The sequence below is a fragment of the Euprymna scolopes genome, chromosome 12, assembly GCF_053919585.1.
Source record: "Euprymna scolopes isolate OS-2025 chromosome 12, ASM5391958v1, whole genome shotgun sequence".
Taxonomy (NCBI): domain Eukaryota; kingdom Metazoa; phylum Mollusca; class Cephalopoda; order Sepiida; family Sepiolidae; genus Euprymna; species Euprymna scolopes.
The window spans coordinates 105,630,708-105,647,797 of record NC_136493.1 but is presented as its reverse complement, the minus strand read 5'-3'; the positions used below and the strand labels follow the sequence as shown (position 1 = coordinate 105,647,797).

At 32.2% G+C, this 17,090-nt stretch overlaps 1 protein-coding gene across 9 annotated transcripts in view; it reads right to left on the bottom strand.

Annotated features, from left to right (window-relative positions):
- The window catches only part of LOC145291447 (uncharacterized), a 551,809-nt gene extending 549,199 nt beyond the window's left edge, over positions 1-2,610 (bottom strand). For 6 of the 9 annotated variants that reach the window (XM_080137300.1, XM_080137302.1, XM_080137296.1 and 3 more), the window contains exon 1: positions 1,828-2,609. The gene's annotated coding sequence lies outside the window, so the exon portion shown is untranslated. Of the gene's footprint in view, positions 1-1,827 lie in introns of all 9 variants that reach the window. The other 3 variants (XM_080137303.1, XM_080137298.1, XM_080137297.1) reach the window with 1 other exon arrangement.
- Between the last annotated feature and the right edge of the window lie 14,480 nt (positions 2,611-17,090).

Below are 17,090 nucleotides of genomic sequence, written 5' to 3'. Positions count from 1 at the left end.
GTTTTAGGATGTGTGGCCTTTGTGTCAGTTGTTGGTCAAGAGACTCTCTCTTTCTTTCTCGCTCTCGTATTCTTTCTTTCCCTCCTTCTATGCGGGTGTGCTCTGCTCCGGTTGTTTGCTCTCATATGCGTGATCGTGTGATTGTCTTAGTTCCTAAAATGTGCATATTCCGTTAAACCGCACGGCATAGAGTACACTTATTGATTTGGGACATGACTTATTGTAAAAATAGACGGATAAATTATTTTCAATTTCGTTGTATTGTAAGAGAAGGTTAAATAATGATGGCTGAAAAATATTATACGGGGAGGAACAATATCTTTATTTTTACATACGTTTATAAGTTCTATGTTTGTACTTGTGAAACTGTTGCGTTCACTCATCCGTTTTATTACGGCCATGTTGATTTGTTTTCTGTTTAAATAAAGTAAAACTCAAAGTAATAATTTACAACAGATATTAATGTTTAAAAATTTAATTATGAAATATACCAAAAATAAGTCATATTGTAGAATATAATTTACTCTATACCATAAAATAAAGTTGGTTTTATCCTATTGGAAATCAATAAATTAGCAGGTGTAGCATTTGTGCCTCCTTCGATGTAAAGCGCCACATCTAACCCAAGAGGTAGCAAAATCCCACCACTTCATTTTAGATCTTCGTACAGGCTTGAAAGTTCTCTTACCGCTGAAATTGGGATTTCCATTCAATTCTCTGCTTTACTGACTTTAGTTATCTGCTGAATTTTGAATGCCATGCTTACATACATTTTGCGGTTCAACTCCCTATATAGTGAAAAGAAAGCTTAATCTCAAAATAGTAGCCCCATCAATCTAAATCATACTATTTGTGTTGTTATTTTGCTGTAAATAAAGGTAAAAAATATGTTAGCTGTAGTAGGAATTCATATTTATACGCATCGTTTCATTTTAATTTTCATAGTGCTTAGTAAGATGCTTATTTTGTTTGGGGTTGCAGAAAATAATCAATTATTGGGCTATATTAACAGAGAGTAAATTATGTCCGCTAAATCAAAGGCTTGTGTAGCGCCTCTGAAGGGAGTGCAGTGAACACAGTTTTCAGACATCATTAGTGATAAACTATATATTACAACTGTTTTCCAGAAACATTCGAAATGGAGAACTGATTTTAAAATATATAAATAATTTAGGATTAATTAAAGTATTACTATTATAAAAATGTACATGCCAAATCAGTGTTATGCGTTTTCTACAGCCTATTTAACGAACAGCGACAATGTACTTGTATTGTATAATTAGTGTCACATTACACAATTATATATATACATACATATATATATATATGTATATATATATATGTGTGTGTGTATTTATGTGTATATAGATGTATATATATATATGTGTATGCATATATATTTATGTATATGTGTATATATGTATATATATATATATGTATATATGTATATATACTTACATATGTATATATACTTATATATGTATATATACTTACATATGCATATATATACTTACATATGTATATATATATATATACATGTACATATATGTAAAAATATGTACACATATGTATATATACATGCGTATATATTATATATACATGTAGATATTTGTAGATATATCTGTGTATATACACACACAATTCGCTTTCATTTTCACGAAGTAAATTGCAAAACTTCCTTTTTATTTTATTCCTTGTATTATTTCTTTTTTTTAATTCCATGAATGAATAAATAGATATCCAATGCTGTTCCCTAGTAACGCTTCCTTCCCTTTCCTGCACTCTGTACACTTTACGATTTTAAAACTGAAAGTTAAAGTGACTTACCTTATGTAGGGAAGGCTCATTCATCAGTGTTTTGTAAAACAATCTGTATTGGTAGATTCGGATATACTGGTAATGGTATTGGTAAGTAAGTAGATAGCCCTTGGTTTATATTGATCCTATTTCCAGCCGTTCGTTTCTGTTGCGCTTCGCACTGTTGTATTAATGATGGGTGTTTAGGGTAAGGGTAAAGGTTAGGGTTACTACCCTTATTATTGACACTGGTGTTGATGCTTGGAGAAATGGTTATTTTGAAGCCTTGTTAAAGAAAGAGAAAACGAAAGATCGGGGCGATTAGTGTTGAATGTATAGGCGAGATGTAGATAGACATGCGGAACATTAAGTTAGATAAATGGATAGAGATAGAGACTTAAATATATAGACGTAGATGTATTATAAAAATAATAATACTAAGGAAATGAGAGATATTGAGAGGGAAGAAATGAGGTGTGAGGCGATGCTATAGGAAGCTCCTAGAAAGCTCGGAATACAAGAACTGAACTGGATCAAAGTTCTAAGAAAAGCACAAAAAGTGTTATTAGGAAAGTGACGAAATAAAAGCAAAATATATAGTTGTTGTCTTTTCTTGCAAAGAACACAGATTTTTGTTTTTTTCGATCAGACTTTTTTTTTTTTTTTTTTCAAATTTGGTAAATTTATCAATCCTCCGACGTCCTTGATGCAGAAATCACACTGTAGTTATTGTTTTCAAAGTAGTATATCCTCCATTTGGTTATTATTCGTTTTAATTTTTTTATGCAATTTATCTAAAAAAAAAAAAAAAAGCTGACCTTTCGCAGCTTCCTAACATTAAGCGATCGCTAAAAATATTCGTTCGCTAAATGAAGAGGGCCAGATAGAAATTTTTTAAAAGTAATCTTAATAGAATGGCTAGTCGGTAAGCTTTCTGGTGGTGGTCAGCATTTACGTCAAGTTCGCCCTTATATGCATATTACCATTGGATAATTATATATTAAAACAGTATATATATATATATGTATATATATTATATATATATATATATATATATATATATATATATATATATATATATATATATATATATATATATATATATATATATATATATATATATATATATATACTGTATGCTTAAAACAAATAATTTATATGCGTTTGTTTTGGTTGCTCAGGAATCTGTATACATGACTGTTGCTTGACTCTATAACTTATTATAAGTGTTTCTTTTCTTTTAATATGTAGTAGATAACTAAATAAAAATGTGTTTGACAGTTTAGAATATTACGAAATAAGAGAACATTTCTTTTCAATAAATATCTGAAAATAATAATGCTTGTTGGAAAACTTTAGTTTTAGATGCTAATAAATATAAGCATGCGCTATATATGTCGCAGTATTTTTTATTTACTATTTTGTTAGTTTACTTACATTTTTTACATGTTTTTGTATTATTCTAGTAATATGTTTATTTTTTTTTTAATTTGTGCTAAAACTAGTTGCTGCGTTTTTGTATTTCTTGTTTTTGTGTGTGTGTGTGTGTGAGTGCTTAGTTTGTTTTGCTCCATTCAGCAGAGTCAGTTCTTGTGAATTGGTCGTTGTAGTAAGGAATCCCGTGTATTTACTACCAACAGACCGACATCACTGCCGGCTATAACTTCATTTGCTGACTGGCCGTGGTATCCGTCACCCCCTGTATTTCAACAACAACAAAAAAAATCACTACTTCTACCACCACCACCACCGCCACAACTACGGCTACTACCAATACTAAAAACCGCTGCTACTACTACTACTACTACTGCTACTACTTCTACTATGCCTAACAGTAGTATATAGCTAAGCAAGAGTTTGTTACCTTAAACCAGTTGACCACCACCATAATGAACACCCGACCCCTCCACGATTCTAACTGGCACTAATACGGGAGACGGGAGCAGTAGTGATAGTAGTTTGTGGGTGGTAGTGGGAGTAGTTGCGGTAGTCGTCATAGTGGCCGGACGTGCGAGTTGCAGTGTACACAATGCGTGCTAAGTGATGAAGGAGCAGCAGGAGAGGCTGAACGGTACGAGCCTCTCTCTCTTCCCCTCTCTCTCTCTCTCTCTCTCTCTCTCTCTCTCTCTCTCTCGATTCCTTAACTCTTTCTCGTTTGCTACTCATTCTCCCTCTGTTTTTTTCTCGATTTCTTTACTCTTTCATCCTATCTCTCACTTGGTAATAGAGTAAAAATAGTACTACTCTACTACAAAAGAAAACTAATATAGATGCTTCTGCATTACTGTTATTACGGAAATGCAATTATTTAAAAAGAAACGGCAAAAAAAGAGAAAGGAGAAAAAGGATGTGAATGTGTATCTGTTTATTCTGTTTAAGTCTAGTACGAAGAATTCAACAATCAAATAAAAGGGGCAGAAACGAAATAATCAAAGTAGAAACAAGACTGCAAAGGAGAAAACAATGAGAGCTACGGTAATTCTGCGTATTGCCGGTAAAAAATATTTGAGAGGAAATACCTTTGGGAAATTATTCACAAACAATTTATTTAATTTCCTTTACTTATTCATTTATTGCTAATTTGCGTTAAAATAAAATACCTATGTAATATTTAATATAATTCATAAGGTATCAAAGTTCTTATTCCTTGGATATGAGAAAAGTAGTTATTTATTTAACTTACTACATAACTAACAAAAAATGGTTACTGGACCCGGATCCGATATTTACGAAAGTTTGAAGGTGTGTTATTGTTACTACGATTCTCAAATTATGTGCCATATTTAAAACTTACCAACCAATGTGACCTCCGAATAATTGTACTTAACCATCAAAAATATATACATTATCAACCCCAACTCAAATAATTCGCAGTCATTATGCTCGTTTCATAATACTTCTGAATTCTATTTTAGATGTAAATGTTCTAAACTATTTATGGCCTTTATCTTATCAGTCATCTTGGTAGTAAGCTATATTGTGATATTATTAATTTTTTGTCACAGTAAGCAAAATATTTTTTTTAAATAAAAAATAAATTGTATTTTACAAATGCGACACTATCTTATAAATATATCGAGAATGTATTGAGCTGAAAATGATAAATAGCAGCCTGCATGAGAGCTAATCATTTAAACAGATCGGCTTAACCCCCCCCAAGCAACATGTTTTCGAACAAATATATCGGGGGCATTGCCAAGCTTGCCGGCAAAAATGTGGGTTTTTACTAATGTACTATAAATAATACTCACCTCTTAAAAAATTCTATATCAATACAATAACCATTCCCCCATGCATGGAGCATTGTTGCCGAATGTGACCTGGTAGATATAGCCCTAGTCTGTCCCTCTTAGATAGAAAATTATTAGTCTAAAATGTAATAGGTTTTTACTATCAGTTCGAAATCTATCTCACGGCAAAAACGTTATATATTTGTTTCTATTTTGAAAGAAGTTTAATGTAATATACCCTAGTAAACTCAAAGAAATTCTTCCTGCCTCGTCGTACATATAAGTTTCGTGCAAAAATAATGCCGTTTTTTCACGTTCAATTTCAAAAGATCAGGACGCCTTTCATAATAGACTTTAATAATAGATGTAAGAACCATTAGTATCGGAATATATTTACCAATGAGCAACAAGTTTATTTATCATATTACAATAGAAATTCCGAGTTCTGGAAGCGGTGAAATCAGTGAGGACTGATTCGGTATCATATCGCGCAGGAATTTGTCGAGATGCTTGAAAAAGTTCTAATCGGTCGACGACAGTTCCGGAAAATATGGATGATTAGGCAAGGTCTCACAGCCCAATCTGTTTAGTTTCTACAGGGACAGATGAGCAATATGTGGACGAGCAATATAATAGAGCACAATTGGTCCCCCCATATTGAACTATCTCAAGCACATACGTTAGAGCTTCTGGCGGATATCTTCAATTTGTCGGCAGTACATCTCCGCCGTACTCATTTCGCTCGGTCCAATACACTTTGTTGGATAAGACTAGTCAGAGACAACAAAAGAGTCATCGTAACCTTTTTTGGTGCAAATTCTGTTTCAGTGAAGTCTTGTTGATCTTCTCCGGACTCCTACAATTGTGCCGCAACTTTTTGTGTAGTTGTCTATCACAGTCGGCCGGCCGTGACAGTGTTCATCTTCTAGGCTCTCGTAACCATTGCGATTTTTTTAAATTTTTAACTACCGTCCGTCATTGGTTTCTGGGCCAAACGCAAACTTGATATCACGAGCTATTCCGGCAGCTTTTTGGTCAAGATTTAAGTGAAATGAGTAAATTTTGCGAATTTTATTTATTTATTTATTTGTCGAAAAGTCTGCAAAAGAGTGAATGAAAATATTGAGAACGGAAAGGAATAACACGATTCGATAGATCGAAAACCTCGCTTCTAAATATATCATAGCAATGAGATAATTCTATCTATATATCTCTGAAAGTGTGTCTGTGTGTATACATTTCCTTACCAAACTTCTCTGTCAATTTTCAGTCTACAGACTCGAGATTTGACATAAAAGGAATTGAAATTTGGACAAATATTTTAATCGGTTTTCGGTCAGAAAGTGCTCAACGATAAGAAACGAATCTCTTAAAGGGGCTGTCATAATATATATATATATATATATATATATATATATATATATATATATATATATGTATATTATATGCATATAATATATATATATGTTTATTAAAAATATGTGGATTAATCTATATATATATATATATATATATATGTATATGCAAATATAACCTATATATACACATACACACACATATATATATATATACATATATATGTGCATATATATATATGTATGTATATAAAGAGAGAGACAGAGAGATATATAGAGGTTGAGAGAGAGAAAGAGAGAGCCATAGCAGAATATAATATGCCACAAAGATACAGATTTTTCCTATGATTATTACATGATTATTTACATTTTCAGATCAGAATAGTTCTGAAATAACTTAGAGTTTCTCATTAAAGTTTCAGCTTACAATATTGGAGCACAGCACGACCCAGATAAGTATAGGGCTTATTAGAATTTTTGAGAGGAAGGTGGTCTCAGGCAACGCAAAAAGCTGGACATTTTTTATGCCCCTTTAACTGTAAATAAATTTGCCTCAGAATTCAGATCAATGAATAAATAGTACAACAATCATCTTTCACATCGCTCCTTTCCCTCTGAAATTATTTGGCGATATGTAAAATGAAATGTAGTAGAGGGTCTTTGATTCGAAGTTCTGAAATTGCATCACAAGATTGTATCGGTCTAAGAACAATTTTCTGTCATCTACAAAAGTTGTGCAAATATGTTAATGGGCTAACCTTGTTTCTTACCTCAGTCATAGTACGGGAGTGAATTTTTTACTTCAGTTATAGTACGGGATGTAATTTTTACTTCAGTTTTAGTACGGGTGTGTAATTTTTGCATAGTGGTCGCTCAGACCTGGGTTATTGCGAAGGAAACATCAGTTCTGCTCAATTTGTTTGATAAATACTCCTACCAATATTTTCAAGTAGTAAAAAATACATATTTAACTCCTTTTACGGTAGACGGAGCTTCTTGTCATTCTGCTAAGTTGCCCCATATTCGGATTTATAAAATGGATGACCAAGTTACTCCCTGGATATAAATCCAAATTTAACCCGTGTAGGCACCTAAGACTTATATTCGCAAAATTAAAAGCAAACCATCTTCTAAGCATGGAGTTTAGTGTTATTTCGTCATATATGGCACGAAATGTCTTTAAAATGATATTCGTCAACTGATCAATGCTATTCCTAGAAGAGCCCTAGAATTAAAAATCGCAAACTGAATATCAACCAAGTTTAAGTAATTAAAATTCTGACTATTTATAATATGCTCTAACAACGGTTTTTATTAGTATCTATTCTTTTTTGCTATGTCTTTATATATGCAACGAACCTCATTACCTTTTAATACGGAGCTGACGTTGTGTTTGAAAGTCGGAAATGTACAGATTGAAGAAATTGGACTCAGCTTTTTTATTTACTTGAATTAAAAGGTTCCCATGGAACTTTCTCGACTTCGGCTGCATCCTGGTTATACGAGTCTCTTCGCCTACCGTGTTGACCACCTGCTGATTCTCCTCTCGCAACAATTTTGAATTTGTCTAGTCGCACAATGCTGGGGTTTAAATCGCTTCTTTTCAATTATCTGCGACATATGCACCTTGCCCCACCGCATATTGCCGCTAGATTATTTTTTTTGTTGTAGGTTCGGATTGAATTTGGTTTTCATACGTTCCTCTCTCACTTACACTTACTTCCGTATTTTCGGACTTTTCTTAAGATTTCCATTGTTTTTAGCATTACCTTACGATGAATAATCTATGACTTGCACTTTATTCTGATTTCTCCTATTATTTTTTCCATAACATTTTGTGCCTTTTAACAAGGCTCCTACAATTATAGGCAGTATATTGCTTTTCTACAGGTTTTAAATTTCCACAACTCTTTAGCAAGTTCCACATTATTTTTCCGATTTTCTCTGTTTTTGTCCCCCCCCCGTTAACTGCAGGTATGGAAAATTCAACAATTTTACAGATTTTTCATTCCTTATTATACATGTGAGTTCCTGTTTAGAGCTTGAATGAGTTGATTTTATTGCAACTCTATAACCGAAAGAATTGTCGTTTTCTCAGTGCAATGCAAATTTTACATTTTAATCGGTTATTCGTATGTTCGAGATGTAGTAGCTTCAAATGCAATACCTTTCCCATGCAGGAGTGTTTGTCCTTATATTTCATTTGAGCAAATTTGCCGCATTCATGTATGTGATTTATCGTTTTGTATCATTGACCACAAAGGCTGCATTTACTGTTTTCTTGTCCTTTATATATTTCTGCTTTAATGCGGATCGTTTTAATCACATTGGTCTATATAGCTTTCAGTAAAGATTATTTTCTCTGTCATGTGACCTTTTCTTAATCACGATGAATGTTTTTCCTGATTCGTTTATTTTGTAAAGCTAATGAATAGGCAATGTATTTATTTCTCTTTTACTTGTCTTTTCTTGTATTTTTTTTGTTTTTGTCCCCCCCCCCTGCTTTTGACGATGTCATTCACTGCTGTGATCGATCTTTATATATATTCTGGTTCATAACATTTTAAGCAAATTCTTACATTTACTAATCCTTCTCAATCTTTGCCTTTTTTCACCTAAACTTTGCCAGTATTATTTTTGTGATTTAATGCTATTCTCATTCGTTTTTTTTTTGTCTTTGGATCACAATGCTTGTTTGGTCCACCTCATGGATTATTTAGAGTGGCTTAGTAGCAATACTATCAAAGCGTTTATGACTTTATTTAGATTAGATTTTACTGTATAGTTTTGTGTCTAAGAGTTTCCTCGTCCCCCTAAGTAACCTCTTATCTTTCATTTCAGTGAATGTTATGGTGTCTGCTTCTAGAACAACCTACATATTTGTCAGTTTAATTTACATAAATCGTTTTCATCTACGTTTGTTAGACAGTTTTATACTCGCTTCTTTCTGTAATTTTCCTTCTATCAATCCAGTAGCGCACATTTTTCTACTTGAAAAAAAATTAATGTTTTGACTTTAATAATAATGGTATTGATATGTTTCCTGCTGCTTTTCGTTTTTTTTTTATTGAAAGCAGCTTTAGGTCCTCTATATACATACGGTAGTTCGTTATTTGTTTGTGACTAAAATCTCATATCCGATATCACGTTTCCCAAGTATGTACTGCAGTAACAGGATATGACAGATAATATTAGTACTAACAGGATGCATCTTTGTATATTTTTACAGTCAGGACTTGTCTATCAGTTGTAAATTATATTGTCTATATCTCTATTGCTTTCTTAATATTACTAATCTTGTTAAATATCTTGTACATTTTCAGGCATGGAACTATCTATGCTTGGGGAAATCCGTACTAATCTTTCTATATAATCGATCAATCCCATAGATATTTTCCTGATTTTTACTTCTTTAAAAAACAGTATGATCTATGTATCATCCAGGTTTCAATCGTTTTCATTTTAGGCACACCTTTTGTTAAAGGGAATAAATGATCTGTGCACTTAGTCGTGTTAACTATTCCAACTGCATTTGGTGCTCTCCAGTTTGCCCTTTACCTTAAGGTCGTTCTGAGTGTTTCTTAACTCGTATCTGTTCCCGTTATTCTTTAATTCATTGAGTTCATCATCTATGTTTTTCAGTCATTTGCTGTATTTGTTGTTGTATTAAGGCTGTTCTTACATCTGGTCTCCTAGGCGTTTATTTTCTGCCAGGTTTAGGTATACCCTTCCTTCGATTTGGTTTTTTATAAAATCGTATTTCATTGGTTTCAACGATCCTGTGTCTAGTGTCCATATTTGTATTTGCATCTTCTCAGTTTTCCTCTTTTGTTGGATTTTTTTTATTTTAGTTCTTCCTATTTTTATTGAGTTTTTCTTTGTGCGCTGAATTCCTATTTTACAGAAATTGGTGTTCCCTTTTAACTGCATGTATGGTTTTAGGTCCTTTTGTATATTAGGTGATCTTGGATATTTAGACGGTTTCCGATCCAGATTTTGTAGATATTTTCTTTTAGTTAAGTTTTTGTTTATACTTACCGAGTTTGTTTATATTCGTCTTGATAGTATCCATGCAGACTTTTCTGATCTTTCTTCATCTTATTAGTATCAACAAGCAGGACCCGTGTACCGGTGTTGCCCGAGTGAAGTATGCCCCCCCAATCCATCTTTAAAATAGTAAACAATTAAACTATGACTGTTAGTGGGAGCCACTGCCGACCCAGTAAAATAGCGGACAATTGCGCCTGTGTTCAAAATGAGTGTACCGTGCCTAAGTAACAACGTTATTTTCTATGCACCGTTTCTTTCACATTTGAATTTTATTATCTACTGTTATTATTCTATGCGTTTACATAACGTGTCACATTTTGCAATGAGGAAAAGAAACAATCAAAAACAGTGCTGTAAACCTGGGTAATGATTCACATAGCCTTTAAATTAATGTTGCGGAATTGAAATTCTTTGAAGAAAAAAAATTCGTTTTATTTGGTTCAATAAAATATGGATTTATGTCAAAAATATATTGCGGAAACCAATACATTTCATATAAACGTATACATTAAATATTATAGCTTCGAAGTAATCTCGTATCTAATATGATAATATATGGAAGAAAAAATCTAATAAGGAAGTTTATTAAAAGAAATATATTATTTCAATAAAATAGTTTTCAGAAAAGAAATGCGTTTCATTTTGTTCAATAACGTTCTCTATTTTTTATTGATACATGTCAAATTGCATGGAATAGATAAAGTGATTTCAAAATAAAGCTCCGTATATTTGTAATTTTTTAACATTTTTTTTTACCGGAGAAATCCTACTACAGAAAACGCTAAGATATGGAGCATAATTGCATTTCGGAATGTGAGAATTAGATTTTAATTTTGTAAGCGTCCGTTTATGATGAGTGCAAATGCATTCCAGTATATTGGAATCATTGTAGCTCCGCCAATCAGATTTGGTGGAATTTGGCGAGAAAGCCTTTATTATTTATGATTCTAAAATTAGAAAGATTATGGTAGGTATATGTTTTAATAGAACGTAAAAATCAATGAAATACAATATGTGGAATGTTTTAAATTCGTCCCTGTGACAATTGCAATCTGCGTTAGGACAAACTATTCAGAGATAAAAAAATACGGACTCTTTCCCCTGTACCTGTTGCGATTGCGGTGATGCTTCTCGAACGATGCAACGTGCGTATTCTTATCACAGCGGAACGTGTCTATAATGGTGGTGTAAAGTTACATAAGATATTAACATCTGTTTTTGCAAATTTACGATACTTCGATTCAGAAGGGCATGTCTGCAATCATATATGGAGATAGTAGTAATGTTTTTATGTTTATTTCGGTATGTTTTGCCTTGCTATTGTTATTGCTCATTTTCTGCTAATGGGCCGATTAGAAAACATACCCATAGTATATCAGTATCTTGTTTTTTCATCTCAGCAATAGTTATTGCATGATTTTAACGGTTCCAAAAAGGCAGTCTTCTGACACAGTTCGACTTTTTGATGAATAGAATTTTTTCTAAATCAACTTGTAAAATTCTATTTTCACACTCTCTAATATCGTCATGACAAAAGTAACACTATATACCATCTTCTACTTGTACGATATTTTTATCCACCATTTCAAGTCTGGTGTCTTTCGTAACGCTCTTACAACTGGTAACAGCATTACTACATTATATTTTACATATACCTGAATAGATATTTTAACAATAGTTGAATGTTGTCTCTTGCAACAGTTTGGAGCAAAATTTTCACAACTACTTATGCAGCATTGTGCATTCAAACATTTCTTAATGCCCAGTGATTACAGTGGATTATCAGCCTTTTTCTCAGTAGGATATGCAGTATTGTGTCCGGGGCGCTCGCTCGTGTGCGGCACATATTACGACTTTTGTTTCAAAGTTAAATTTTCACCACAATCGCTAAGTTTTTCTTTTCATTGGCGCTGCCTCTTGTCAGTACCCAATGAATTTTCATCGCATTCCTAATGAAGCAACATGCTATTGGCCACTTTTTTGCATAGCCCTTAAGTGATCCAATTATTATAAATGAACTTTCCGACACAACACATACACTTTTCAAAATAAAGACGACAATGGAACTAATAGCAAGTAACAATGACGACAAGTTTATCCTTGAAGAATCCCCACTTTTTACATTAACTTTCTGATGATCTCCGTTTGTCGTCAATGACACATTCTATTGTATTAGTTTTCTTGAAATAAAGTCTAACATATTCGCCGCTAATCAGAATATTTCCATACATTCCCTAGTCCAGCTATATTAATAATAATGTAGGAACACTTATTGTAATTTACGTTTGAATTAGTTGTAGTAGTAGTATTACTCCTAATAATAACGTAGCGTTAGCCCTTGTAACTGTATTTTATTTTAATATTATAATAATTATTATTATTACTATTATAATTAAATAATTTGTATTATTAGTATAAATGCTTTATTATTACTACCTGTATTATATTTATTACTTCTACTACACCACAACTATTAATACTACTACTACTACTACTACTACTACTAATAATAATAATAATAATAATACATGATGCATATCGATAGCATGAAGCTGTTTGCTAAAACAAATTACTGGAAGATCTGCTAAATATAGCGTTAAATGCTGCCAATAATCTGGAATTGAATTAGAATTAAAATGTGTGCATTAATTTACAGGAAGAAGGAAAACTAGAGGTATCAGATGTCATGGAATTTCTAAACGAAAAAGAGATTAGGGCACGCGCTGAACATACCACTTACAAGTATATTTGTATGTTGGAAGCAGACGGTCAAATATACTTTAAAAAAAAAAACAGAGAAAATTGGAAAAAGAGGATTTTACAAAAAAATCCGAAAAATAACTCTCTTAAAAAAAATACGCAGTAAAAATTTAATTAAGTCATAAACAGCTAGAACTTATCACTAATAGATTCATCTAGACCATTCCTAGGCGGGATTAAAAAAGAAATAAGACCCATTGATCAGGCGACGAGGATACTATTGGCAATGCATAATGCGTTACTCCAAGAATACGATACTGGGCAGAATTATATTAACCGGACTGAAAAGGAAATGAAATCATACATGTAGAAGCCTTTGTAGATGGTACAGACATGTCTAAGTCAAAATGCAGAAAGATTGAAACTGCAGCAAGAGACATCTTCAAGAAACCGATACAGGAAAACATGGAGCCGGAAACAGAAAGACAAGAAAAGAAAAGTTGGAAGAAAAAGAGATAAACCATATATAAAACACCTTGTTTTCCCAGGAAAAAAAGATGTGAACAAAACTACAAACAGCTCCAGAGAACAACCTGATAATAAAGATCACATTAAACCTAAAATAAATAAAAGCCGAGAAAACAGTAAATATAAATCTATGGACAAAAAGTCGAAACAATAATCCACATAATAATTTAATGCAGAAATGATGCCTCAAATAAATATGAGTACACGCCCGTCTATACGAGGAACGAAGTGACAGGTAGGTCTGAAGACTTCACCTCGGGCATGCAGAAAAATAGTTTAAACACAAACCAATGCAGGAAAACAGAATTCACAAAACTCTCTGAATCATGCTATTACAAAAAGAGTAACTCATCCAAGCAATGAGAGCAGACACAGTAATAATTAACAGGTTTAAAGACATGCCAAGTTGTAGATTCTGCAATCGCAGTAGATTAGAGGGTTTAATTAAAAGAAGCAGATAAGTGCCACATATATGCAGATCTTGCCAGATAATTAATGGTATACAGAACCTAACGAAAATCTGTATAGAAGAAATACTTGTACGAGCACTGAAAAAACTTTTTAAGAATTTGAATGAATTAATTTAGAAATAAGAACTCCTAAGAAGACTGGGAAGATTCTGTGGACAGTAATGCTAAGGCAGCTTAAATCTTAAGAAAAAGACAATCAATTCACATAAGTGACAAATACTTACCTGACAAATTGGAAATGAAACAGAAATGAAACAAAACAATATAACTGAAAAAAAATGTAAATTTATTATATCCTAAAATGAAATTGGAGTCTACATCAATTTAAACTACACCAAATAGTCGAATGCGCAATGGTGGCGTAAAGACTGAGAAAGGAAAAAGCTGAACATACTTCCAATAGATGGATACGGAGTGATCTAGAGCCTTTGCTAATCTTATTCCCACCATAATTCCAGCGTTTACCAATTAAGATCATTACCATCAAGCAGTGCAAAAAGACTGTTGCGAGAACGGCATATTTTTACCAAATTTCCGCTACTAACGTTTACTACGATATTGTCCCGATGATTACCGTAAAGTCATCAACCTTTATTCACGAGTGACCTAGGGGGTTTGATAAGTGTTTACTCTTATGTAAAAAAAAAATATCATTGAGAGAGTATTGGAAATCTGGGAAGAAGTGTTGTTACCCAAATTCCAAGGAAAACCGAATGCTGTTAATGAGAAATGTCTCATAATGGGCTGTATGGTTACTCTTTAGTAGTACAAAATAAATAAAATAATTAAAAATAAATATATAAATAAATAGACTACTACTACTACCATCCCTACTACTACTACTACTAATACTAATAATAATAATAAAAATAATAATAATAATGATAGTAATTAGGTAGAGCCATCGCAGCAACATATTTATTTTTACAATGATTCATTTTTCAGTTTGATCAGCTTGATCACCAATTTCCGCAGTAGTCCGACAATGATGATTTTGTGAGGTAGAAAGATAGTGTGGAAGAGTAGGGAGATACTAGATACGGAAACAGTGAGATATGGGTGTAACAAAGAAGAGAATGGCAATATAAAGTGACAAATTTAATGCTATTCATTTATTGCATATATTACACCATACAAACCGTAAAGTAAAAGAAAGGGGTTAAAGCACATAATTTATTTGTATTTGTTGGCTAATATATTTCACAAGTTCTTCATCTGGAATATCTTAAGATATATAACGACTTTTTTTCGTTCTTTTTTAACGTTACTTTAAAGCTGTAGACACCCTCGATCAAAAATGACTGCAAAATCCTAATTGCTCGACGAATATGGTAATAATTGATAGAATTTCATCGGTAATATGTCTTGTTTCATATAGCTTATGTTCCCTAATAACTAATGACATAAAAAACAATGGCACAGTTTTTTTCTGTGTGTGTGTGTTTTTTTTTTGGAAGAAATAATTTATTTTCTGAATTCTGTTAGGCGGCAGATTTAGTGTCATGTTATTTTCTGTCACGATTTTTCTCACCACTTCAAATGGTTTCGTTTGTTGAATAGAAAAAAAAACAAAATATCACTTGCAAACTTTTGCGTAAAAGAGTAATTATGTATTAATCTATATAAAAATAATTACACATTGCTATTTATTACAGGGCTTGGATTTTTATTTGAACGTTATCGTCGTTTGTATATTGAGTATTTAATGAGTAAGAAGTAATGACACCATACGTGTAAGATATGAAAAACACAAGAATAAGAGACGATAAATGTCAATAAGACATGAAAGACAGAGCGTAAACTTTAATCTACGTTATCTTGATCGAACCGTAAAAAAGTATAAGTAAGATATTTCTCAATGTCGATAAATACATTTCAGAAGTAGAGATAATTGGTGTCAATACAAAACCAAACCAAAATACATTGAATTCACAAATACAGAGCGCATACAATAATTCCAAAAAGGGCGCTCGATGATAAGTGCCAATTGATTTCTATATGTGAAAATATTAAAGGAATTAGTCGAAATATTTAAAACTAGTCGATATTGATTATTTAAGAACGCTGCAACATGAGATTTTTGCCTATATACTTTCCGAATAGCTTTCAGATCAGAGTTTAAAAAAAAAACAAGATCAGAAATTTAATGTGAAATCCCCAGCTCCCAACACTGAACATTCTTCATTCTAACAACAATAAAAGAGTTCCAGTCTGGAAAAATGTATCCCTCCTTTGTTCGAGAGAAAAAACGAATATATGAGGCGTATTTATCTTTCTCCTCTCCATAAGGTTGAACATAATGCAAAATAGGAGAAAAAATCGATGGACACATGAGATACATCAAAGCATATCATGAAAAAATCGTGATGATATCAATATAAATATCGAATAGAGTAAAAAAGTTTAAATCATATAGCAAACTGGAAGGAAGTGCCCATTAAGGAATACATAGATTTACATTCAATAAATTAACTAACTAACCTGAAAGTAGTAAAATTTGGTGACGTATACAAAGATACAAATGTATACATATATGCCTGGTAATATAAATATATTGTACTTTATGCCTTACCAGCATATGAAGAATGGATTTAAAAAGGAGAAGAGATACGATAACATAGATAAGGATACACTACAGAAGACGTACATCAGATTATATGACAATAACTTGAAGAAATCTAATTAAATGACTAAGGATTTATAAAACACCAGACGTAATATACTAAGCAATAGAAGAGTTGCGAGTGAAAATTTTCGATTATCTGATATAGATACATGTGATAGATATAATATTACTTACCAGTAGTCTTAACGGGCATATTGTAGTTTTGAAATATATAGATAGGAAATAATAAATGATGCACCATATGTATATTGTTGCGCGAATGTTATTGCCAAATAAACAAAATGTATCTAAAGACAGTTATAAAATATTTAAAATATAAAGTCCTGATATACGC